Source organism: Dermacentor variabilis, chromosome 9 (genome assembly GCF_050947875.1).
Source record: "Dermacentor variabilis isolate Ectoservices chromosome 9, ASM5094787v1, whole genome shotgun sequence".
Lineage (NCBI taxonomy): Eukaryota > Metazoa > Arthropoda > Arachnida > Ixodida > Ixodidae > Dermacentor > Dermacentor variabilis.
In genome coordinates, this window is record NC_134576.1 from 105835876 (window position 1) to 105863329 (window position 27454).

Consider the following 27454-nt stretch of genomic DNA (forward strand, 5'->3'; position numbering starts at 1 on the left):
GCTCAGTCACCAGAAGAATGATGCGCCCCAGGAGACAGGCCTCGTCCGTGCTCATGGTTGTTATCCTCTGCCTACTGAAAAAAGACGCGAGTGCATTACCGGAGGGCGCCAGGAAAAGCCTGCAGGACTTCATGGAAACACCTACGCCGGCAAAAGTAAACGTCGCGGTCGTGTCTTTTAATAAGGACTGGAAGGACGTCGACAACTTGTTGACGCGCCGCCTACAGTGGCCGATAACGACTTGGATTTTCAGGAAAAGCGGTTTTCGAAGCTATATCTCGGAAAACAACAATGCCGACAGGTCGACGGTCGCGATCGTTCCGAGCCTCCTAGTTGAGTGGCGTGGTATAGCACACGAAATACGAATGGTACTGGAGGACGGATTTGTGCGTTGGATTGTGCCTCACGATAATCTGACGTTTTCGAACAGCGAGGATCCAGTGTCGGTGCTGCGCGCTTGCTTTGTGAGAACTTCGGAAAAGAAGTGCCTTAGGCGTGACGTTCCCAATTCCAAACTTGATGGGAGTTCGTTGTCGTACGACCATCGGCCACACGAAGAGCTAGGAGCCTTGAAACGTGCGACGAAGAAGACGACCTTGCGTGGAAAGGTGATGAAGGTCGGGTGCCTGCGGTCGAAGAAGTGGCAGGGCTACGAAACTTGCTCATTATATTCCTACCTGTTTAACTTGCTCGAAGCGAAGAACGTCTCGTTGGTGTACCACTTTTACTCAAGTTGGCTGACGACGCTCGACGACCTCATGTGCGAAAACATCGACCTGGCAGCCTTGCTCATGCCTCTCGCGGAAAGATTTCTTGCAGTGGCGACGTACAGTGAGATTATACACATTTCAGAAACTTTCTACGCCCTTGAGAGTAAGACCGATGCCTTGTCTGTTTTCGAAACTACAGTCCAGTCCATGTTGACCGTTGCCGTGACAGCCGCTTCACTGACAGTTTGCACGGGTCTCCTCGTCCTCATAGACCGCGCTCCTGTACAGGAACGGGCCCAATCCGAGACGCTGTTCCTCTTGGCTATCCTTCTGGGGACGTCCACGCCGCTTCCGAACCCGAACGGGCGGACGAGAGCCCAGAAAGTTGTTTACTTGTTCTGGGCACTAGCAATGGTCCCGCTCACCCAGTACTTTCGCTGCGTGCTGACGTCGCATGTGTCAGTCGTACGGCCGGCTAGCAGCCTGGATACATTGGAGGAATTGGAAACCGCTCTGGATGCCGGTGCAGTGGCACCGTGTGTTACAAACGAATCAGCCCACAGTTACAGCCTAATGAACCCGCACCACCCGACGACACTGGGAAAGAAGCTGCGTGCGTCGCTTTTGAAATACGGGGATCAGCTACTAACCGCTAATGTAAACGAGTGCATGGCCTGTGCCACGAAGAGCGATCGCGTGTGCTACACACACCGCATTCCGTTGCTCGAGAAGATCGTGTCTGCCCGCGTCGTAGCTTTCGACGAGAACTTCGTGACGCGTCTAGGCAGCATGCCACTTCGTAAAAGCTTCCCTCTGAGGGACGCGTACAGGGCCTTCCTGCAAAGGGTGCAAGAGGGTGACCTGCTCACTTCGCCCTTGTGCAAGCCCTACTGGATTTGCAAGCGTTCTTCGCCCAAGGAGAGTGTTTCTGGCACGGTGCAGCCACTGTACGAATTGCGCAGCTTCTTCGCGTTCTATGCGAAGTTGCTTTGTGGTACGGCAGGAGTCTTGGTTGTCGAGCTTCTCTTCGCACGTTTTTCCAAGCGCGCTTTCTATCTTCGTCACACGCGGCCTTGACCTTAGGGCATGTAAAACTCAGTTCACACATGACGTATTGCGCTGGCGTTATCCTACCACCGTGTTGGAGAACCATCACGGTGAGAAACGGCGTCTGTTGCCGTCTCGCTGGGTGATTCTGCTGTAGTTCTGGCATGGACGGTGGCAGCATTGCGATATTCTATATGACATTGAACCAGGTTACCCGTGGCAATGAATCTGATAGTGCAGAAGGGTACTCATTTGGGCTGGGTGGTTCAGCAGGAAACAACGTCAGTTGACAAGGAGAACAGAAGGACACATACCACAGCGCTGACTAACAACCAAGTGTTTTTGCTCTTTCAGTCAGCCATATCTATACTCTACAACTATAACGAAGAACAGAATGAAAAGCCTAGTTACAGGCCTTCAAAGCAAGCGCTCGACTTCCGCCCAATCTGATTAGTCGCAGCAAATTTGTGTGGATGCCGCATATCTGCCCCAGGTCACGCATAATCTCAAGTAGATTGTCAGCCGGGCGGGCATTGGGTTGTGCACTGCCCGAAATAAGTTAGGTAGCCTGCGCCAATAAGTCATTCGGGTGGCCGAGAGCAAGAAATTAAATTTGTAAAAAGCAGCACATAGGCAGCGGTATGCTGTTGACGGTTGTGACAGTGTAGTTTACAAGATTAGTCTTTCATGCAAGCATTTCTATGTCGGTCAAAGGGGGTGGTGCGTAAATAACCACGTGCGCGAACACTCTAACAATGTCTAAAAACAAGCTACAGATAGTCAATTGTCACTGCATTGCCATGACTGCAGCTGCAAGTTGTCTTTTAAATGTGTGGCCTTAATAAAATACCACGATGATGGTGCGCGCGTTATTTCTGAAACCTTTCGCATCCACAACAGCGGCGACGGATATGCAAGCCTCCCCTCAATTTCACTCCTTCCGGAGGAGACAGCTTTCCTATCTCATTGATTACAATTTGTTGCCTCGGCGCATGCTGAATTGCTGTCCCTTCTTTGATTTTGTTCTTTTTCTTGCCGTATTGGTAGAGTACATATATGCTGACTGAAAGAAAAAGAAACGGTTGGTTGTTAGTCAGACCTCTGGTTCGTGTCCCTCTCTTCGTCATGTCGTTTAACGCTATTTTATGTTCAGAATATGATACACTGTCTTAGCCCTGGCTGCATGCCATATTGAAATGCAGCACCGTGAGAAGTTGCGTACGTGAACCTCACGTACTAGTACGTGTGGATATATTTTGAGGGTTGGAAAACGTAGAGATAAGTGTACGTATGAAGAATAAAGGAAATGAAGAAATGTAAACTGCAACTCCAGCTAAATTGATTTCTAACTGCCTACCGATTACAACAGTGATAGGTTTCCCGATGGAGATAACGAAAGAGCGGTCGATATGACCAGGACCCGTAATAGAATGCTGTGTCAGGACACCGGTTATTTTTACGACGACCACCTAGAAAACTGCTGCATAGGATGCAAAGGTATCGCAGCAAACAAACAAAAAAGAAGACAATCATTCTACTTTGTGAAGAAGGAATGGCAGCGAACGCTGACAACAGTCGAAGCAATCAAACGAAAAGCAACGTCCTTTCGCTGCCATTTCATCTTCACAGAGTGGAATTGTTATCATTTTTTGCGTTGCGAGTCTAGCGTCGATGGTCGCTGGTTGGTGCCCGCACTGTCGATTGTCGTTTTCGTTCATCGTCGCGGGAACGTTCTTCGTCGGTGGTCGTTTCGCGCCGGCGCCGTTTACATTCTCGTTGCTGTTCCCTCCGGCGCTCGTCGCACGCATGTTGTTCTTCGGGTGTACGAACTATACGTGTCGGCCCCATCGATAACGCAGCTGTTTTTAACACCGATATCTCTGCTCGTTATACAATGCGATCACCTTCATGTCTCCATATTGTTCACGGCGAGCGTTCTACTCTGTTCCGTATTTTCACATCTGCGCCACCGCACTGCACCCGTATGGGTTTGTTAGAATTTGTCAAGTCCGTTTTCGTTGCTGAAGGCCAAGAACACTGCGGAAGGTTAGTCATATGCAGCTTTCGCTGTAAAAAAAGAAAGAGAAGAAAGAGCGAGAGACAGAAAAGAAGAAGAAAGAAATCTGATCCTACACACCATATGAATTGATATTGTGCGATGCATTCCGCAGGTATAGCTGGCTATGCAGCATGTTTTGATCATCAAAGTATTACCATGCAAATGAACCAACGTATTCGCTTGAGGAGAGCTAGTGTGTTTGTGTGCGGGTAACGACAGCTGCAAGGTAAAGACGATAGTATGACGTCGACTAGGGCACAACGCTCTTATTTGTGCGAAGATGTTCCCTTACGACGTGGACATGCATACTTCTCTCGTGCTAACTAGCTCATTGAGACGTTTTGTGCGTGCGTCATATGTCGCCTACACCGAGAACACACGCGCGCGCGATGGCTTGTCAGTTTACAATAGACCACATATACTTAGGCCACATATAGTTGGGAAAAGCGCCACTAGAAGGTCAGAGACGACCGAATAAAACAGGACGAGGTGTGATACGTTGGAAGGTTCACTACGTGCCTCCAAACCTGTTGTGTACGGAATTCCCATGACATATATGTGGCGCACGATATATCGGACAAACGGGTCAAAGCGTGAATGAGCGCCTATGACCACAAAGAAATTCATGGAAAGAAACGCCAAGTTGCAATTTGTGCTTTGCTCCCCAAGATTCGGCTAAACCAATACTTTCTTCAAGCACGCGGATCGACGAACAAGTGAAATCGGCGAGAACAACTAGCTACGGCGAAGAAGAACACGTTCTTGATTGAGACAAGCTTTCGTGACGTTGTAGCAAAGTGCGGAAAAATGTGCCGGGGCCTGGTAAAAGCATTTGCAGTTAAATTGTTCGTGTAATATCACCTTCGTTAGCACCGTTGACAATCTAGTCCTTTTCACGCGCATGCGCACACATCCCTGTTCACGCATATTACGTGCTCCTCTTATAAAATATTTTTGAGTTTGCTTCTGTCGTCTTTCTGCCTTCGCGCTTTTCCTAACGATGAATGTACACCAACCCGCATAGTTCACCATTTAGCCTAATGGTAGTAGACCTTAAAACAAATCACCTAAACAAGAGAGAGCGTACCACTTTCACCTATGCCTTCCTTCGTGGGAGCTTGAAGCTTTGAGATCAGCTTGATGAATTTCAACCCCCCGTCCGGAGTTCCAAAGGTACAACTAGGTCTTCATATTGTAATCAGTGCTTAAAGCAGACACCTTTGCTCGAAGGGAGGGGGGCGGAGGGGCTGTGGTAGGGAACGGGACCTTCTTCCAGGCATGTATACAAGGTCGTGCGGGCGTGTATGTGTGTGCGTGCGTGCTCACGCGCTCATGTAAAAGTACCTGATGACCAGGCGAGGGATATCGGCGCCCTCATGGCACTTTATTTTAGGGGGCGTGAAATTAATTATTGCTGTCTATTCTAATTATTATGTTCTTGCAATTATATTGGTGTCGGTGTGTCTTTCCAATTGAGCTATCGGCATTCGTATGTGGCTTGGAACACACTGCGAGAATCTCTTCACGTGTTAGAAGGCATAACCTTCGAGATCGGCCCAAATTCTCTGCGCCCTTTGCTCGACACGGGTAGCGTTGCATGGTCTGCGACATTATGCATTGGCTTAGGGATCGGGACAGGTTCTAATAGAAGGCGTATCATTTCTTCGCACGCGTGTCCAAAAAACATTAGTAGTCGTGCAGTCAGCGCCGTCATGGCATTGCTGACCTCCCCTTTCTGATGTCGTCACGCACACGCTCACTTCGCACACGCCTTACACAAACACTTTAACTCCTTCGCAGAACCGAAAACGATGCTGGATAATAAGGCCTCAGAATGATTCGCATAACATCGATTCCCACAGTGCGTGCGCTGTGGCGAGTAAACATTTATTTGAGAACCTGTGGGTGCCCGGAGGTGGTCCGCCGATCTATTCCAGATGTTCGTGCCACTGTGCTGATACCCAGCCCTGTTAACAAACCGTGTAGCCGGTCCGCGGGATTTCCACTTGTCAGCTGGGCCTTAATCATTTATTATTGCGAAAGCATTAAATGACTCATGAGGCGGAAAATCCGGCGCTGTCGGCGTGACCAAATGATGGTCCAAATAGGTTACGAACCTTCGACCTTTGGTGGGAGTCGAACCCACGACATTTGGCGTTAGGGCAAAGTGAATAAAAACACGGTAAATAAGGTATAGTCATTTAGGCACTATAAAGCACAACCTCTGGTGCTTATTAAATCGAGGTCATTTAAGGCCCAATTAATTAGGATATAATTAAGGCACTCGAACCTACCACATTTTGAGTTGATGAAGGTGAAGTTTATTGCGGCACAGTGGATTAAGATACAGTTAATCAAAGCTATTCAACCAATGGTATAAACCGCGCGACATATGTAGCGGTATATTAAAACAGCTGCTTGCTTCTGCTCGCTGCCGCTGTTGCTTGATGCTGCTGCTGCTGCCGCTGCCGCCGCCCAGTTGTGTCAATGCTTTCTTGGTTTCATGAGCGATTTGAAGAAAAAATTTTCTAATTTCTGGGAACGCAGTAAAATGCAGGCGCTACGGAAATGGAAATGCTATGTAACTTGCTAGCAGGCCAAAGTAGAATGCAGTCTGCTATTGACGTGATCACGGTCTCCCAAGCATGCACTCAGCGAAAAATACCTACTCTAACAGATCAAATCGATGGTATCGAAAGACTGCTATGAACAACGACCGCGCTGAGAAGCAGAGTAAAAGAAATTGAGGCAATTAATGTAAAGTGGACAAAACCGCATATACATCACTTGAAGAAAAAATGGTCGATCTTGAAAACGGAGGACTTAGGAGTAACTTCATAATATACGGTCTCACTAAGAGACGCACCACGACTACCGAAACGCTCGCAAGAATAGCAAGCGATGAAGTATTCCAACAAAAACTGGGCGTATCAGAGAAAAGTAATAAAAGAATTAATAAACTTGGTCACAGGACTGAACATGAAGTGCGGCCTTTTATAGTACAATTTTTGGACTATTGCGAAAACGTATCTTTTCTGAAGGCTGCCTATAAATTGAAGAATAGTGACCGATCTGTATACGAGAACTTTTAAAACCGAGCCCGAAATTTTAGAAGTCAATTATGGCAAACGTCAACTACGCAAAGGGTAAAAGCCGCGAAAGTCAAGCTATCTTTTGACAAACTGATCAAAGATGGAATCACGTACGTTACGTACGTGTGGGATGCATGCAGCGGTGGCGTAGAGGTAGGACACCCGCCTCGCGTGCAAGAGATCCGTGGTTCGAATCCCGGTGCCGGCAATTTTCCACCGGATTAAAAAAAATCCGCGTGTTGATAAAATTGCACAAACAGGCCTGGAGTGTGGCCTGATCCCGGTGACCAGAACCGGTAACGCACTCCCTCACCAGAGCAGGATTGGCCACCCTGGTGCAGTACTTGGCCACAACCTCCTATATGAACACAACAATCAAACCCCGGCCCTCAGTCCTCAGCAGCTGCGAAGCAACTGACCACGGCGGCGGTCAGACCTGCGACGCAGCAGAGGGTGCTAAGAATCACTGGCTCCGGACAGGCCGCCATTGGAATATGAACCTGGCAACGTTTAACGCTAGAACGTTATCGAGCGTTAACCAAAGGACCAGGCAGGATTCCGTAAAGGCTACTCAACAATAGACCATATTCACACTATCAATCAAGTGATAGAGAAATGTGCAGAATATAACCAACCGTTATATATAGCTTTCATTGATTACGAGAAAGCGTTTGATTCAGTCGAAACCTCAGCAGTCATGGAGGCATTACGGAATCAGGGTGTAGATGAGCCATATGTAAAGATACTGGAAGATATCTATAGCGGCTCCACAGCCACCGTAGTCCTCCACAAAGAAAGCAACAAAATTCCTATAAAGAAAGGCGTCAGACAGGGAGATACGATATCTCCAATGCTATTCACAGCGTGTTTACAGGAGGTATTCAGCGACCTGGATTGGGAAGAATTGGGGATAAAAGTTAATGGAGAATACCTTAGTAACTTGCGATTCGCTGATGATATTGCCTTGCTTAGTAACTCAGGGGACCAATTGCAATGCATGCTCACTGACCTGGAGAGGCAAAGCAGAAGAGTGGGTCTAAAAATTAATCTCCAGAAAACTAAAGTAATGCTTAACAGTCTCGGAAGAGAACAGCAATTTACAATAGGCAGCGAACCACTGGAAGTCGTAAGGGAATACATCTACTTAGGGCAGGTAGTGACGGCGGATCCGGATCATGAGACGGAAATAATCAGAAGAATAAGAATGGGCTGGGGTGCGTTTGGCAGGCATTCTCAGATCATGAACAGCAGGTTGCCATTATCCCTCAAGAGAAAAGTATATAATAGCTGTGTCTTACCAGTACTCACCTCCGGGGCAGAAACCTGGAGGCTTACGAAAAGGGTTCTACTCAAATTGAGGACGACGCAACGAGCTATGGAAAGAAGAATGATAGGTGTAACGTTAAGGGATAAGAAAAGAGCAGATTGGGTGAGGGAACAAACGCGAGTTAATGACATCTTAGTTGAAATCAAGAAAAAGAAATGGGCATGGGCAGGACATGTAATGAGGAGGGAAGATAACCGATGGTCATTAAGGGTTACGGACTGGATCCCAAGGGAAGGGAAGCGTAGCAGGGGGCGGCAGAAAGTTAGGTGGGCGGATGAGATTAACAAGTTCGCTGGCGTGGCATGGCCACAATTAGTATATGACCGGGGTTGTTGGAGAAGTATGGGAGAGGCCTTTGCCCTGCAGTGGGCGTAACCAGGATGATGATGATGATGACGTGTGGGATGACACCAATGAGTCCCGTTGCCGCATTAGGAACAAAAGCATGGATCGACGAAACAAGCCACGCCATTGCGCGATGAAGATCCTCAACATCAACTGCCAACGCCTTGTGATGATGATGTTTATATTTATGGCGCAAGGGCCAGGTGTGGCCAAAGAGCGCCATGCTAATGTTAATGAGTTCGCAGTGGACAGATGGGTTCTGTGATCTTAATGTGCCGTGGCTGTAAAGGGGCCTAAATGAGATGATCCAAATTCCATAAAATGTACGAGTAAAAAATTATGGGAGTGACTATTGAAGTGTACTATGAACATTGGAAGGCATTGAGAAAAAATGATGCAATATATAAAATACGTGAGATGCTAAAATGTCTGGAGCCCATCTGCCTCACCAGAGCCCTTGAAAGCCAAGGACCTAGAGGCATGTGCTGTGCAAAGAACACTATCGTAGATGTATCCTCTGGAAAGAGGATGCACTACGGAATAATTGGGCTTGTCACGTGTAGCACAACATCTTTCAAGTAAGCGAGGACTGCTTTAGTCTTGAAAAGCGGTTCTACACCAAGAAACATGGCCGGATGCAGGGGGACGTGATGGCTGTATGCAAAAGGAAAATGTTTCTTCCTGTCTCTTTCGGCTTCCCGGCACTCCAGGAAGACGTGGAGGACCGAAAGCCTGTCGCCGCATCTACCACAGGTTGGAGGCTCGTTACCGGTGAGGAGAAAGTTATGAGTGCCGAACGTGTGTCCTATTCTTAGTCTATTGAACAGGACGTCTGTTCTTCGTGTTTTCTTTGTTGGGTGCCAGAAACCAAACTTAGGCTTAATTACGTGAAGCTTATTACTCGTTTCTGCGTCCCACAAGCGTTGCCAGTGGCTTCGCAGTTTGTTTCTGAGGAAAGGCTTCATGTCTGTGGCAGGGACTGCAGCAGAACGAGTACCCTGCGATGCCATTGATTTGGCCATCTCATCAGCAAGCACATTTCCCTCGATTCCTCTATGGCCTGGAACCCAGCATATTACTACATGTCTGTGTGATGAGCCAACGCCTTGTAGTTAAGGCTGTTGAACTGCAGGGACTTCTACTGTTACAGAATCCTGCTATAGCTGTCCTTACAGAGACATGCTTAGCCGATTCAATCTATGATGGTAAAGTCGTTCCACCTCGCTTCAGAGCGTATAGAAAGGACCACAGCTCAAGGGGAAGCGGTGAGAGTATTCTGCTAATAAAACCTAAAAAAAATAACACATGTTTTGGGAAATATGTACAGACCTGATGAATTAAAAAATTACATGGCAAAAGTTGTGAGGCCGTGTGATCGAATTATACTGTCAGGAGACAATAACGTATCGAATGTTAATTGGTCAACAATTTCGCACACTAGTAACTGTGAAGATTCTGCCGAGGCAATGGTGTACACCGCTTTTCAGTACGAGTTATCACAGGTCGTTGTATATTCTGCAAGGATTTAGGGCGGTAAAAAATCAATGCCCGATCTTTTCTTTATTTCGGGAAATATTGGACGTAAATTTTTTTGCGACATGTTCGTTGGTATTTCCGATTACTTTATCACACGTTTTTTCCCAAAGAAAACCAATATTGTCTACCTTTCATAACTTTTGTAAAGCTGATGATGAATCAATAATTGATATGCTTTCTTTTCACTTTGAAGATTGTACTAATGGCATCGATAGTGTGGCCGCTCTGTGGACGAAGTTTAATGTCATTGTAAATGAAAGCATCTCATGTTTTAACGCAGTGTCGCTAAGGGCCCCGTCCCGCTTCCATCATTGGGCGTTGTTTTGGCAAAAAGAATTTGCAGAGAATTTTGGCGCAAGGAAGTTACTTCACTATTTCAATTTCTCAAGGTAAGATATGCAGAAAAATTGTAAAGTACCGCTTAAACACCATTTACAGACATGATAGAGTCGGATTGTAATTCGTATACATGACAAAACGCTGTTACGCGAAAACTAAAGAAAGAAAAACACGCAAAGGCCCCTTTTCCAGCGTTTCTACCATTCCTAGAGCGCCCATGACCTCCCAGATTTGCGCGCGCGAATCTAAAGAGCCATAAAGCGGTGCTCCCGGTTCCATGCAACACGTCCAGGTGGCGCTCGCATCCGCCGATTGTACAGGGTCACAATCAGTACGCAATGGCCACCAAAGGTAAGTGGGATGCCTCGCCTTGGGCGCTCACGGGAAAACTACAAATGAAGCTGTGCAGGTGCATATGGGATGGACAAGTTTTAAAGTGAGGGAAGCTAACAGTCAAATTGAATATGAAGAACGACTGAGGAATATGGAAGAAATTAAATGAGCTGGGAGAGTGTTCAGGTATCTGTACAGGGAAACATTGATTCACAGTGGAGGAAAAGAACTAGGAAGCTTACCAGTAAGTATGCGGCCCGTACAGTGAGCAACACAGCAAGAAAGTACGTCAAGCTGAACGTCAGAGAAGCTAAATAATCTCAAGGGTGGCGGGAATGGAAAAGAAACCTGCCATGAATAACTACTTAAGACGAAAAAAGGAAATCAGTAAAGAAAAAATTTATGATAACTCAAAGGCAAGCTCATTACTCTTCGAAGCGAGATATGGATGCCTTAGAACACGCACCTATAAAGGGAGATATAAGAAGGAAGAAGAAGCATGTGCATCTTGCGTTAAAGTTAGGGAAACGATGAAGCATGTTTTATTAGAATGTGGAGATTTCATCTGCCCAGCGGTCGATTCAGGCAGCACTGGCCTCCTTGAAGCCTTTCGGTTCACCGAGTGCACGGGAAAGTAGACATGTCCGCAATAGAGACTAGTAAGAGGCGAATGGAAGATTGGTGGAAGAAAAGTTAAGAAACGAAAAACAGCGGGGGCGCACAAGAAGAAAGTTCACAATAGGCGGTAATAAATTTTGGTTCTTGGAATTTATCGTGAGTCTTTATGTTTTTTTAACATAGGGTATTAGACAACATAATAGCAAGTGCTTGGTGGCGCAACCCAAAGCCCCATTCCAAAGGAATGCTCATGACAGCAATCCATGCATCCATTCTTCCATCCATCCATCTATCCATCCATACATCCATCCGTCAGTCCGTCCGTCCGTCCGTCCGTCCTTCTATCAATCCATCCATCCATTGATCCATTCTCGCGGCTCACGCAAGAGGCTGCGTTTCTACCAGAAAGACCGCCTTCATGTCTAGCGTTCGCCGCCTGCGTTTCCCGGTAAGCATTACGGTTACTTAAGCCGCTGTTGCGGTGAAGTGTGATACGCAGTCAGGAATCTATGAACGATGTCGCATTCTACTCTTAAATGCGAAGCTTAAGCGTGCTCAAGTTTTGTGCCAACTATATTTAAGAAACAGAACTAAGAACCCACGGATATCTAGGCAGACTTTGATATGGAGAAGGCTGGTAAAAACGCTAAAAAAGAAAAGCAAAACAAGCTCTTGTGATTTCAGATATCATGAAAAAAATTGCAGAATTAGCATATGAAATTTAACTGCAGGTGACTTCAGAAAAAAGACGGTACCTTGGTGAGTCATTGCACAATTTCATAACCACCTCACGAGAAAAAGTTTGGAGATCAACTTCCCCAAAGTCCAGTGAATGTGAAATCGTTGTTGATAATGGTAGAGAGATTTTTGATTCAAAGTACATTCCGAACCTTTTTAATCACTTTAAATCCGTTTACACAAGAGAGAATTAATGGTATCTTCCCGACTATCAATGTCTCCTAACCCCTATGTCCCATATTCACATCTAAGAGAGCTGTATATTGAACGTGTAACTAAACCTTGACACGAAGAACTCCCCCGAGCCTGATGGCACTCCTCATGTTCTCTTTTAAATATATGCCGAATGGGCCTTAGGTATTTGAATGTTTTAATGCGTAAATCATAACGCGTTAGTGAACTGCCCTACGACTGCGTAATTGCCAGAATTAAACCAACAGATAAAAACAGGACAAAAACCGCGTTCTAAAATATCCGACCAATTTATTAACTTCGACCTCTTGCAAAATGATGGAACACAGAATGAATACACAGTCATATCTTTGAATTTCTTGAAGAGGACAACTTCCTAACTAGGAATCAGCACTGATTCAGAAAAGGCTTTTAAACCTGCACACAGCTCGTTGAAATCGTACACGATTTTGTGAAATCCATTAACCACCGCCAACAAACAGATGCTATATTTAGGAATTTCTCCAAAGCTTTTGAGAAAGTTTCGCACAAAAATTACTTTTCAAATGAGATAAGGTACTTTACAATAGAATGTTCATGGGTTAGCTTTCTTCATACCTAACTAAAAGACAACAATTTCTTCCCTTTCGCCATTGGTGTTCAAAACATGTGAAGGTTGATTCTGGTGTTCCTCAGCACTCACTATTCTGTCCTTTGTCGCTTCTTTTGTTTATTAATGATATAGCGACACGAATCGTTGTTAAGGTCAGGTTTTATGCAGATGATTGCGTATCTTACTCTGAAGTTCATGGTACATGCGCTCAGTTGCTTTTGTGTCTTCAATGTGTTTTCAGCGTCTTTAATTGCCGATTGCATAAACAGGACCTCACGCTACGGCTACAAATGCCGTCTAGCCTTTCCCGCGGCGAAACAACCTTGTTGTGCCGCTTGCGGCTGGGAGTGAGCGTTCACGAACGCCTGCTCCTCTCGTTTGGGAATGGCCGAGAACCCGGTGTGCGACTCCTGTGGGTGCGTGGAAACCATCGAGCACCTATTATGTACTTTTCCTCGCTGCGATGTACAACGCTTCTTTCTGTGGGCAACTTTACATCGACTGGGCCAAAGACCGTTCACCGAGTCAACGATACTCGTACCGTGGCCACAACCATCACTGGCACCGAAAAGCGATTCGCGCGCTGGTACAATAATTGAAGTGCACCAGCTTAAGAGACCGTTTATAGTGTCTATGTGTACAGTGTCCCTCCAACACGCACTCAGTGCTTACTCTCTTCCTTCTTTCCTCTCTTGATTCCCCTTTCCCCCACCACCGCGGAAGGGGTAGCGAACCGGGTGCTCGCCTGGTGGACCGCCCTGCCTTTCCTGCCCTTGATCTCTCTCTCTCTCTCTTGTCCCCAAACAATAACCGTCACCTGTCTTGCGTTCGCTTTCTTCAGAACTTCTTGCTCCTAACATTACTCTCAAAAATGCTGCGTCCCGCTGATAACGCGAATGCTCTTCGTGATCTCCAAGTACCGGGCGCGCCGATGGAGAAACCAAAGGCATGCAGTTAAGCTACATGGCGGTTATGCTCTTGGGACAAGATAAGCTACAAGAGCGCGCAAACGTTTCTTTTAGTGCACAGTGCAGATATATAGACTTCCTTATCGCAGTTATACATAGAACATTTCTACGTGCGCAGTGTTTGCATGCGAAACAAAATAAGACTAAATTACCATAAAATTAGATAATTACGCCTTTCGTTCAAGATGCGGCAGGGCGAAATTTGACCTAAAACATTCCAGAGAATGAAGACTCTATATATACGGTTTGAGAATTGTGCCTGAAGGACGTGTCGCATCAAACGCACCATGCTTGTTCTTTCGTGGTACTGCATATAAGAATACTGCGTGATCTGCCAACCAGCACACCAGCCAATTATACCACCCGCCTGGTCTTTCCACACGCCACGGCGAAATCCATGAAGAGTGTACTGCGGACTACATACACTGTTAGAAACTTCTAGCAGTTCAGCGTCACTTATTCGCCACAATGTCATCAGCCTGCCAGCCGTTCAAGTTTAGGGGGACTCAAATGTTCTCGATCTAGAATCGCACAACGCGCAACCTTGCGCTGTTATGCTGTTTCGAAAGATGGCTTGTTAATCGATCATCCATTGCTTCGACTGAAGGGACCGCGGGTGCGTTGCGACAGAGCACCTACTCCGAAGACGAGAACCAAGAGACTGCGTGTGGCACGTCTAGTGATCGAAATGTATATGGTGCGTGTCTTCGGGAAGATTAAGGCCGCCGCCAATACATCCATCGTCATCGTGGGAGATTTCAATGTCTACGTGAGCCGATTCGAAGCGGCGTGGATACTTACCATTATGTTGGAGCACTTTGGCCTCATGTGTTTCACCAATGTCACCGTACCCACCACATCGATGTGCATCGACCTTAACCTTCGGGAAGAACATTAACCCGGTGATAGTGCAACCACTTGCCATGTACAACAGTCATCATAAGGGAATTATTACAAGTGCCCTTGCCACCACGCTGAAGATGTACTCGCGGCTGCTTGTAACTCAGCTGCTCCTTCTTGCCTGGACACACCGCCCATCCACGACGTTCAAAGTTCCAGGGACAACTGAGTACACCCCTGCTGCAGAGCAATGGCACTGCCCTGGCCACGTCGGTGACCGTGAATTCCTGCACTCCGACGGATTGACTCCACCAAACTTTTGCAGGGTTGCGGACTAAAGCTGTTCAACTAGAGACGACACCAGTGTGACTACATAAGGAGCACTCGACGGACCTTCCAGTGGGGCTTGACACCGCGCAGAGCATGTGCGGCTGCTTGTAACCCACATTAGTTATTTGAATGGGTCATCGGGCTATCGAAGCTCACATCGCTCCCTTGTAGCGGTGTCGTGCCCGCTGAGTGTCGCTATCTGTTGAGACGTGTCGCTTCAATGCGCCGGCTTTGCATTTATCAGACTGTTACCACAAACACAATTCTATTGCAATCTGGGGATATTGACACCAACCCAGGGCCTGATGGCGTTGTTGAACTTGTGATACAGACAGAGCCTACTGAAAGTTCAGTCTTTCTGGAAACAATGCAAAGCGTTGAGCCGGTGCAGTTGCAGTTACGGACAGACTTACGAGAATTGAAAAAGGGCATCGAGTCTAAGTTAAAAAAAAACATCGAGGAAGGGCTTAAGTGCCTTGAACCGGAAAAAATTATCTCACAAGGCAACCCCTCGTTTTTGGCAAATCAGCAAGCCAACGCCCCAGGCTTGGCTCAGGATCTAGGATTGCTAAAAGCAGCTGCCGATGACGCCGAAAATCGATTGCGTAGAAATAACCTTTATTCTTCGTAATTGCAGACAGCGAATCACAGACATGGGGCGAATCTGGGGACGCCGTTATATCCTTCAGCGCCCAGACCTTGAACATAACGATTGACAAACATCAACTGGAAAGGGTGCACAAGACCGGCAGCTTCCAGCGAAAAAAGGAAACGACCAATTTTTGGTAAGTTCAGCCGTTTTAAAGATAAAAATTAAATTTTAGTCTCCGGCGCGAAACTAAAGAATGCAGACTTTTCCGTTCGCGAAGACTTTTCGCCGTCTGTCTGGCTTGCACGATGGAAACTATTAGAGTTTGCCAGGCAACACGACAGTAACTTTCAGCTGCGTTGTAAAAAGCAACCACGAGGCGAGCCTACGAATGTCTATGACGTAGAAAGTGACGCGATTGTTCAGGCAAAAAATAGCTATATGATTGCTCAAAGGTAGCAGATACCGCCGGGACAGCACCGACTACTCTCAGGCCGAGATACCACAAATCCAAAATCGTTGAATGTTTTCCTTGTAGACTCCCGGAGCATATAAAATATGAGCGATGCACTGACTGTCCTAATCACTGCAGTTGAGGCAGATATTGTAATCAGTACAGAGACTTGGCTTAGCGATACCATCAACAATTCCGAAGTTTTCGCACCTTCATTTGATGCCAACCGTTGCGAGCGCAACGCGCATGGTGGGGGTGTTCTTTTTTTTTTGGTCAATAAAAATTTACCCAATACACCTCTGGCTCCTGCCAACGGTTGCGAATCCTTTTGGTGCAATGTTTCCCTTCCTGGTGGCGAACATATTGCATTTGGTTCGTTGTACCATATCCCTATAGCAGCACTTCTCTGGTGCCGCTTGACATTTTGTCCCTGATAATTCAGAAATTAAAACAAACATTTTCCTTGGTGGAGACTTCAATATGCCTCAAATGAGATGTTTAGACATGTCTCCCATTCCATCTTCAAACTCTGTACTCTCCGTAGCATTCACAAATTTGATAGCTACTAATGGGCTGTACCGATTCGTGGACTTCCCAACACGACGATACGGAGATTGCGCTACCACGCTTGATCTTTTCTTTTCCATTTCAGACTATCTGGTGCAATACATGTGTCCCGTGCCTGGCATCAGTGACCATGATGCTGTGTTGGCACCTATTTCTTGTAAGCGTCCGTTACCCGTTATCAGACGACCTCGGAAAGTGTTTATGTACCAAAGAGGAATGTACGATCCAATGATAAGGGCCCTGGAGGAGCACTTTCCAGTGTTTTCTGAATCAAGCTAACATATAACGTTGAACAGCTGTGGGAAATGCTTCAAGGGCAAGTTATCTGACCTTATTGATTCTGATATCCCATGCAAAACGATCTCTAATACCTCTGACAGAACAACCGTGGCTCACCAGAAAAATTAAAGCTATACTGAATTAAAAACGCGCCTTTTTCCAGGCATTAAGTTGGCAGGAATGAAGAGTTATTCTGCACTCGTGATACCTTAGGAAAAAAAATTTGGCTACAGATTACGGTAGCAAAAGATCCGTTTTTTTTCAATCATTGGGAACCAAGCTCAAACAAAGTCCCAAAGAGATGTCCAAGTTTAGTGAAATGGCAAAGAGTGAGGTTATATACCGACAATATCAGGACCCCAAGGTGCATCACTGATGATATTCAGAAGGCTAATCATTTCAATGACTACTCTAAGCAAGTATTTTGTGAACCTATTACGTCCATGCTATGCCAGATCATAACTTTAACGAGAAAATGTCCGAAATCTCTGTGTCCTATGAAGGCGTGCATAAACTTCTGTGTACCCTAAAGTCAAACTCTGGTACTGGACCTGACCTTATTCCGTCATATATCTTTAAATCTTGTGTATCCGTTATTTAAAAATGCATTGTCACTTTGTTTAGATTGTCCCTCAGTTACGGTGAGCTTCCTTGGACCGGAAGCCTGGAATGTCACACCAGTTCATAAAGCAGGTACTCGTAAGCATGGACAATATTACAGACCCATATCTCTTACTAGACTGTGTTGAAAAACACTAGAACATGTGTTATATAGGGCCATTTTTCACCCCTTAGAGGAGAACAACTTCTTCAACAGTGCCCGGCATGGTTTCCGTGCGGGCTTTCCATGTGTCACCCAGCTACTTAAATTTTCCCATTGTATTTTTTCTTCATTTCAAGCGGGAAAGCAAGTACACTGCATTTTGTTAGACTTTAAAAAGGCATCCGATACTGTTCCCCATTCTCTCTTACTCCTTAAGATGTCACATCTTGGTCTACCTGATTTCGTGCTCAACTGGGTGCCCAATTATTTGTCGGGTCAATCACAAAGTGTGATTATAAGCGGCTATGAATCAACATCTGCTGCTGTCACTTCGGGAGTACGACAAGGGTCTCCTTTAGGACCGCTTTCATCCCTTATATGCACCAATGACATCACCTCGAATATTACATCAAAAATACGGTTATTGGCGGACGATTGCGTGGTTTATAGGTACGCAGACAGTGACGTTGATCCTTTGTCCTTGCAGGGTGACCTTTCCCGAATACTTGCTTGCTCCTGGAAATGGCAGATGAACCTTAATCCTAGAAAATATAGTTATATTAACTGTAGCAGAAAGCCGGCTAACCTTCTCCAAACTATAATTTAGACAAACTTTAATCGAAAAAGCAGATCAGGCAAAATATCCTGGTGTGTTTTTGTTTCCTTCAGATTTTTCGTGGAGTAAATATGTGGACTACACCACCTTAAAAGCCGGACGTGTTCGTTATTTCATTGAAAGGATTTTAGGAAAGCCCCTCCAGATGTCAAACAATTCTGCACGTTTTAATGCTCGCTCTATTCTAGAGTACGTTACAGTGGTCTGGGACTCGAACACTAAAATTCTTTTCAACAAGTTGGAGACAATACGAAATCGCGTTGTGCAGTTTATTACTAACCAGTATAGTCAGGACGTTAGCATTACCGCTCTTAAGCACACCACTTCGTGGGACTCTCTAAATCTACGGCGCACCTTTTCTAGGTGTTTATTTTTGAAACAGATTGCGTGTGAAGAGTTGGCAATAAATCGACGTGTGTACCTTCAGCCCCCTTCCCCCCCCCCCCCCCTCCGTACATAACGAGGCGAAGAGAAAACAGCAAAAAAACTGGCGAATATTCATGCCCTGCATCTGCGTTCCAAGCATGATTTTTTCCCCAAAACTATTAAAGAGTGGAACGTCCCTGCCGACACAATTGTCACCGCCCCAACTGAAATGTTTTCTGCTGCGCTCTGACAGCATTAGCGCATGAGTGCAATATGACTTCAATTTTTTTCATTTAGTGTACCGCTGTCACCTGCTAGTTCTACTGTAATATATGTCCACTGCTGTAATCACGCCAAAAATTTTTTTATACCGTGCGTGTAACTTTTTGCGTTTACTCATGTATAACACCCCCCTACAACAATGCCTCATGGCGACGGTAGGTATGTTAAAAAAGAAATAAATGGTCGCAAAATAAATACTGACAACCGGGATATTTGAGTGTCTATTTATTCGCCCAATTCTAAACTCATAACAGTCAAGTTCAACATATAACATCCCGAACACAGGAAAACATTCAAATAGCATAATCAACCACAGCCCGAGCTTCGCTGGGCTTCTCTCTTCACAGGGTCGAAGAGCTCTGAACTTTTTTAATGGTGTTGTCCTAGCGTGCCGGCTTCAAGCACAAATTAGAACGCTTCTGTTTCCTGCAAGTGGTGATGGCAGGGCCACTGCATATCTTGCGTGCTTTTTCGGCAAGGACCCCATTTACGGTGTGGTCATTTTCTTTCACTTAGCCACCGTCCTTGCATATATCTCGCCATCTTGACGCCTCTTTTACGAATCGAGTGGCTCACAAATAAGGGGTCCACACTGTTGAGTGGTTTTCTAATCTTCATGGTGCCACAACCGATGACGTTGACAGAAGGTGAGGATGCGCTGGAGAGGGAAACGAACAGGAAATTAAGTGTGTCGCTGCTACAGTTTTCAAAAACGCCCGTGGAAGGTGTGACATCGATTTGAAACAATTACATACTCTGCAAGTATACAGCGCTACCTTTCATTTCGCTTTCATTAACGTCTCTTTCTTTCTTTCTCTCCTTTACCTTCTATTTTTCTCCCTTTCTAGGGCTATCTACAGTCTCTCGCTCGCTATGTCACCGATCGACGAAGAATTGCTAAGTTGTCATTGGCCGATTTCGCACCCGCTATAGGTCCTCGAGGAGGTATATATTGGCATTGCCATTTAAGTGAGGACGGAGTACCATAGCTCAGTCACCAGAAGAATGATGCACACCAGGAGACGGGTCTCATCTGTGCTCATGGTTGTTATCCTCGGCCTACTGAGAAAAGACGCGGGTGCATCACCGGAGGGCGCCCGGAAAAGTCTGTAGGACTTCGTTGAAGCACCGACGCCGGCAAAAGTAAACGTCGTGGTCGTCTCTTTCAATAAGGATTGGAAGGACGTCGACAATTCGTTGACGCGCCGCCTACCGTGGCCGAGAACAACTTGGATTTTCCAGAAAGGTGGTCTGCAAAACTATATCTTAGAGAACAACGCTGCTGACAGGACGACTGTCGCGTTAGTTCCGAGCCTCCGCGATGATTGGCGGGATATGGCAGACTATGTACGATGGGTACTGGCGAACGGATTCGTGCGTTGGATCGTGACTCACGAAAATCTGACGTTATCCAACAGCGGGGACCCTTTGTCGGTGCTGCCTGCTTGCTTTCTGGGAACTTCGCAAAGGAAGTACCTCAGTCATGACATTCCCGATTCCAACCTTGACGGGAGTCCGTTGCTGTAAGACTATCGGCACCACAAGGAGCTAGGCGCCTTCAAACGTGCGACGAAAAAGACGACCTTGCGGGGAAAGGTGATGAAGGTTGGGTGCCTGCGGTCTGAGCAGTCGCCAGATTACAACACTTGCTTAATTTTTCCCTACCTGTCTGACATGCTCGAAGCCAAGAATGTTTCGTTGGTGTACCAGTTTTACTCAGATTGGGCGACGACGCTCGACGCGCTCTTCTGCGAAAACACCGACCTGGTAGCCTTGCTCATGCCTCTCAGCAAACATATGCTTGCAGCCGCGACGTACAGTGAGACTACGCAGATTTCTGAAACTTTCTACGCCCTGGAGAGCAAGACCCAACCCCTCTCTGTTTTCGAAACTACAGTCCAGTCCATGGTGACCATTGCCGTGACAGCCGCGTCACTTATAACCTGCGCCAGTCTCCTCGTTCTGATAGGCGGCGCTCCTAGATGGGAACGAGCACAATCCGAGACGTTGTTCCTCTTGGCCATCCTTCTGGCAACGTCAGCGCCGCTTCCGAACCCGAACAGGCGGACGAGGACCCACAAAGTTGTTTACTCGTTCTGGGTGCTAGCAATGGTCCCGCTCTCCCAGTACTTTCGCTGCGTGCTGACGTCGCAGGTGACAGTCGGACGTCCAGCCAGCAGCCTGGACACCTTGGAGGAACTGGAAGCCGCACTGGACGCCGGTGCCTTGGCGCCCTGTGTTACCTACGAATCAGTGGCCCTGGAAAGCCTCATTAACCCGCACCACCCGACGACACTGGGAAACAAGCTCAACGCGTCGCTTTTCAAATACGGGGATCAGCTACTAACCGCTAATGTAAACGAGTGCATGGCCTGTGCCACGAGGAGCGATCGCGTGTGCTACACACACCGCATGCCGTCGCTCGAGAAGAGCGTGTCTGCCCGCGTCGTCGCTTTCGACGAGAACTTCGTGACGCGTCTAGCCAGCATGCCACTTCGTAAAAGCTTTCCTCATAGGGACGGCTACAGGGCCTTCCTGCAAAAGGTGCGAGATGGTTACCTGCTCACTTCACCCTTGGACAAGTCTGAGTGGTTTTACAAGCGTTCTTCCCGCAAGGAGAATGTTTCTGGCACGGTGAAGCCACTGTTCGAATTGCGCAGCTTCTTCGTGTTCTATGCGGCGCTGCTTTCTGGAACGGCAGGAGTCTTGGTTGTTGAGCTGTGCTTCGCACATTTTTCCAAGCGCGCTTTCTTTCTTCGCCACACTCGGCCATGATGTTAGGGCATGCAAAGCTCATGGTACACATAACAGCTTGCACTGTCGTTATTCTACCGCCATGTTGAAGAACTAGCACGGTGAGAAACCGCGTGTGTTGCCCTCTCGCGCAGTGGTCCTACTGTAGTTCTAGCGCGGACGCTGGCAGCATTGCGATTTTCTGTGACATTGGACCAGGTTATCCATGGCAGTGACTATGGTTGGCTCATGATTACGAGGAGGGAACAACATCAGTTGACAAGAAGAATAGAAGGACACATACTACAGCGCTGATTAAAAACCAAGTGTTTTTAATCTCTCAGTCAGCGTATATATACTGTACCACAATCGCGAAGAACAGAACGAAAACCTGGACGCACGTTTTCAAAGCAAGAACTCGGCTTCAGCTCAATCTGAGAATTACCCGGCAAAACTTTTTGCAGTTGTACAGACTGTGCACCAGGCCGCGCATAATCTCAAGAAGGTTGTCAGCAGGGCAGGTGTTAAGTTGTTATTATTGCCCGAAATATGTTACGTAGCCTGTGCCAATAATTCAATCGGGTGACCGCGAGCAAGAAAATTTGTAAAAAGCAGCACATAGACATAGGTGTGTTGTTGACTGTTCTGACAGTGTAGTTTACACGATTCCTCTTTAATGGAAGCGTTTCTATATCGGTCAAACGGGCCGGTGCGTCAATGACCGCATGCGCGAAGACTCAAACAAGGTTTAAAAATAATAGATATAGTCAGTTGTCACTGCATTACGATGAGTGCGGTAGCAAGCTCTTTTAAAGGTGTGTCCTTCCAATGAAAATACCACAATGATGGCGCACGTCTTATTTCTTAACCTTTTCCCATTCACAATAGCGGGAACACATGTGCAAGCCTCCACTCGATTTCACTCCTTCCGGAGGAGATAGATTTCCTATCTCATCGATTCCAATTTATTACCTATGCGCATGCAGAATTTCTGTCATATTTTGCTTTTGTTCTGTTCTTCGCAACATTTGTAGAGTATATATTTGCTGACTTAATGAACAAAAACAGTTGGTTGTTAGTCAGCGCTTTCGTTTGTGTCCTTCTCGTCGTCTTGTCGCTTAGCGCCGTTTTCTGCTCGGAATATGATTCGCTGACATCATCCTAGCCACACTATTGAAAGTGCAGTACGATGAGAAGCTGCATACGTAAACCTCACGTACAAGTATTGGATATATTTTAAGGATTGGAAAACGTACAGATACATGTACGTATGAAGAACAAAGAAAAGGGAAAAAAGTGTTAATTGCCACCAATGCGAAATTGATTTCGAAGGGCTTACCAATTACTACAGTGATAGGTAGCCTGATGAAGATGACGACAGAGTGGTGGATGTCACCAGGACTCATGATCGAATAGACTACTGTATGACACAACTGGCTATGCAGCAGCGTGTTATTATCATCAAAGCGTTACCATGCAAATGGATCGACGTCTACATTTGAGGCGAGCAAGTATGTGTGCCGTGCGTGCACGCGTGCATGCGTGCGTGCGTGCCAGACGTGGCGCAGGATATATCGGACAGACGGGTCAATGCGTGAATGGGAGCCTCAGACGACAAAGGACCGAAGAAAACAGGACCAGCTCCTATGTATTGGAAGGTTCACTACCTGCCAAGAAATCTGTAGTGTGCGACACTCCCATGACTTATGTGGCGCAGGATACATCGAACAAGCGGGTCTATGCATGACTGAGCGCCTCAGACATCAAAGGAATTCGTTGAAAGAAACGCCAACTTGGAGTTTGTGCTTTGCTACGCAAGATGCGACGAAACCAATTCTTTCTTCAAACGCGCGGGTTTAAGAATTAGTCACGTCGGCGATAACAACTAGCGGGGACGAAAAAGAACACGCTGGTGATCGAGCCAAGTTTTTGTGACTTTGCAGCGAAGTGCGGACAAATATGACGAGGCTTGGAAAAAGCATCTGCAGTTAAATTGTTTGTGTAATATCGCCTTCGTTGCCACCACTGACAATCTAGTCTTTTTCGCACGTATACGCACACATTGCTGTTCACGCATATTACGAGCGTCTCTAATAAAATCTTTCCCACTTTGCTGCTGTCGTTTTGGTCCCTTCGCGCTTTTCCTAACTATGAATGCACGCTGACTCGCATAGTTCACCACTTAGTCGAATGGTAGTCGACCTTAATACAAGTAACTTAAACAAGAAAAAGCGAACCAGCCTCACCTATGCTTTCCGTCGTGGGAATTTAACGCTCTGACTACAGCTTGATTAATTTCAACCACCCTGTCCGGGTTTCCAAAGGCACAACTGGGTCTGGATATTGTACTCAGTGCATAAAGTACACACCTATGCTTGAAAGGGGAAGGGCGGATAGGCTTTTGTGAGGAGGGGGGCCTTCTTCCAGTCATGTATACACGGTCTTGCGGGCTTGTATATGCGTGTTCGTGCGTGCTCACGCGCTCATGTAAACACGTATAACCCGGCAAGGGGGTATTGGCGCCCCCCTGACGTTATATTTTTAGGTGGCGTTTTATCATTTATTCCTGTCTATTCTGATTACTATGTTGTTTTAATTATCTTGGTCTTGGTGTGTCTTTCCACTTGGGCTATCGTCATCTCTCTGTGGCTTGGAACACATTGCGGGAATGTCTTCACGTGTTAGAATGCACAACCTTTAGGATCGGCCTAAATTCTCTGTGCCCTTCCTTCGCATAGGGTAGCATTCATGGTTTGCGGCATTATGCACTGCCTTCGGAATTCGCACAGGTTGTAACGGAACTGGTAACATTTGTTCGCCCCGGTCCAAAAAGCATTAGTAGTGGTGCAGGCACCACCGTCATGGCACCCTCGACCTCGCCTTTCTGCTGTCGTCACGCACATGCTCATTCACACACGTCTTACAACAGGATGTTGACTCCTTGCAGAACCGCAAACCATGCATCAAAAGCAGGCTGCAGAATGATTCGCAATTCGCATAACATCGATTGCCGCAGTGCGTGGGCTGTGGCGAGTAAACTTTTATTTGAGAAGCTGTTGGTGCCCGGAGGTGGCCAGCCGATCTATTCCAGGCATCCGTGGTACTATGGTGATAGCCTATAGCCTTGCAAACCAACAGTGCAACTAGTCTGGGGGATTTGCACTTGTCAGCTGGGCCTTCATCATTCATTAATGCGAAAGCATTGCGTGGCTCATGAAACGAAAAATCTGGCGTCGTCGGCGCGACCAGACGAAGCGACAAATAGGTTAGGAACTTTCGACCTTTGGTGGGAGTTGAACCCACGACATTTGCTGTTAGGGCGAAGTGAATAAATGATCAGTATCTGCAAAACACAACCTTCGCATTGTGAAGGTTGTGGCATTGTTCCCGATCTGCGGCAAGTTGTTTTTTCATCCACTTTCATTTCCATTAATTTATCGTGTCTTTAATTTATTTATTTGGCAAAAGTTTTTTCCTATACGTTGTCCTTGGTGTCGGTGTTTGTTGGCTTCTTGTGAAGAGCTAACTTGGTTTCATGTGCGATTTGAAGAAAGAGATCTTCTGGTTTGCGGGAACTTAGTCAAATTCAGGCACTACGGACAAGGAAATGCTGTGTGGCTTGCTAGAAGGCCAAAGTAGAGTGCATTCTGCTATTGGCATAGTCGTGGTCTGCCAAACCGGCACTCAGTTAAATATAGCTACTCTAACAGATCGAAAAATACGACTCGAAAAACAACTATGAACAACGACCGCGCTGACAAGCAGAGTAAAAGAAATCAAGACAATTAATGCAAAGTGGACAGAACAGCTTGCATCACTTGAAGAAAAAATGGATGATCTTCCAAACAGATGACTTAGGAGTAACATAATAATATACGGTCTAACTGAGAGATGAACCAAGACTACGGGAATGCTCGTGAATATAGTAAGCGATAAAGTATTCCAACCAAAACTGGGCGTATCAGCGAAAGAAAGAATTCATAGACTGCGTCAAAAGACTGAGAATAAAGTGCGACCTTTTATACTAGAATTTCTGGAACATCGCGAAAAATTATGTGTTCTGAAGGCCGCATATAAACTCAAGAGTACTGACCTATCTGTATACGAGAACTTTTAAATCCGAGCCGAAATATATAGAAGTCAATTATGGCAAACGTCAACTACGGTAAGTGTAAAAGGCGCAGAAGTCAGGCTCTCGTTTGACAAATTGGTCACTGATGGAATCATGTACGTTGTGGGATGACACCAATGAGTTCCGTTGCCGCATTAGAAACAAAAGCATGGATCGACGAAACAAGCCACGCCATTCCACGTTGAAGATCCTCAACATCTACTGCCGAAGCCTTGTAATTAAGGCTGTTGAACCGCAGAAACTTCTACTGTCACAGAATCCTGATATAGCTGTCCTAACAGGGACTGCTTAGCCGATTCGATCTATGATGGTAAAGTCGTTGCGCCTCGCTTCAGAGCGTATAGGAAGGACCGCAGCTCAACGGGAGGCGGTGCGTGTATTCTGCTTAAGCATACGATAAGCCTTATAGAATGCGTGATGTGCCAAACCCTGAATGCATCTTTTGCAAGGTCCCCCATGGTAACACCATATATGTTTTGGGAACATGCAGACCTCGTGGTTCATCCGTCGATGTAACTGATGTATAAGAAAATATATGGCAAACAGATGTGAGGCAGCGTGATCGCCGTATAGTGACAGGAGACTATAATTTGTCAAATGTAAATGTCACGGATTATTCAGTGTGACAATTCTGCCGAGGTGATGATCGTTACTGATAATGATAAACTCATTACTGTTCTTGGCGAGAAATGGACGCCTTAGAACACGCACCTATAAAGGGTGATATAAGAAGGAAAAAGAAGCATGTGGTTCTTGCGGTAAAGCTTGGGATACGATGGAGCATCACTTTTGAGGACGAGTTATCACACGTCGTTGTAAGCTATACAAGGACCCAGGGCTGTTCCAAATCAATCTCAGATCTTTTCTTTATTTCAGGAAATATTACACATCAATTTTATTGGGACATGGTGGCCGGTATCTCCGATCACCTTATCAAACGTTTTTGCCAACGGAAAACCCAAAGTGTCTACCATTCGTAACTTGTGTACAACCGATGACGAATCAATAATTGATATGCTTTCTTTTCATTTTGAAGATTTTGCTAATGGCTTTAATAGTGTGACCGCTCTGTGGACCAAGTTCAATGGCATTGTAAATGAAACCATCGCACGTTTCAACGCAATAGCATTAAGGGCCCCATCCCGCTTCCATCGTTAGGCGTCGCTTTGGCAAAAAGAATTTCCGACCACGCAAAGCCAACCAGGCAGGCCCTTCATGTGGCGCAATGAAGTTACTTAAATATTTGAATTTCTCGAGGTAAAATATGCAGAAAAATTTTAAAGTACGGCTTAAACACAATTTACAGACATTAGCGAGTCGGATTGTAATTTGAATACATGACAAAGCGCTGTCACGCGAAAACTCACAAAAGAAAAACACACAAAACCCCCTTTTCCAGCGTTTCTACCATTCCAAGAGCGGCTATGGCCTCCCAGATTTGCGCGCGCATATTAAAGAAAGCCACATAGCGGTGCTCCCGGTTCCTTGCAAAACATCCAGGCGACGCTCGCCTCCGCCGATTGTACAGTGTCACAATCAGGACACGATGACAACCAAAGGTCAGTGGGATGCCTCGCATTGGGACCTCACGGGAAGAGAGAGAGAGA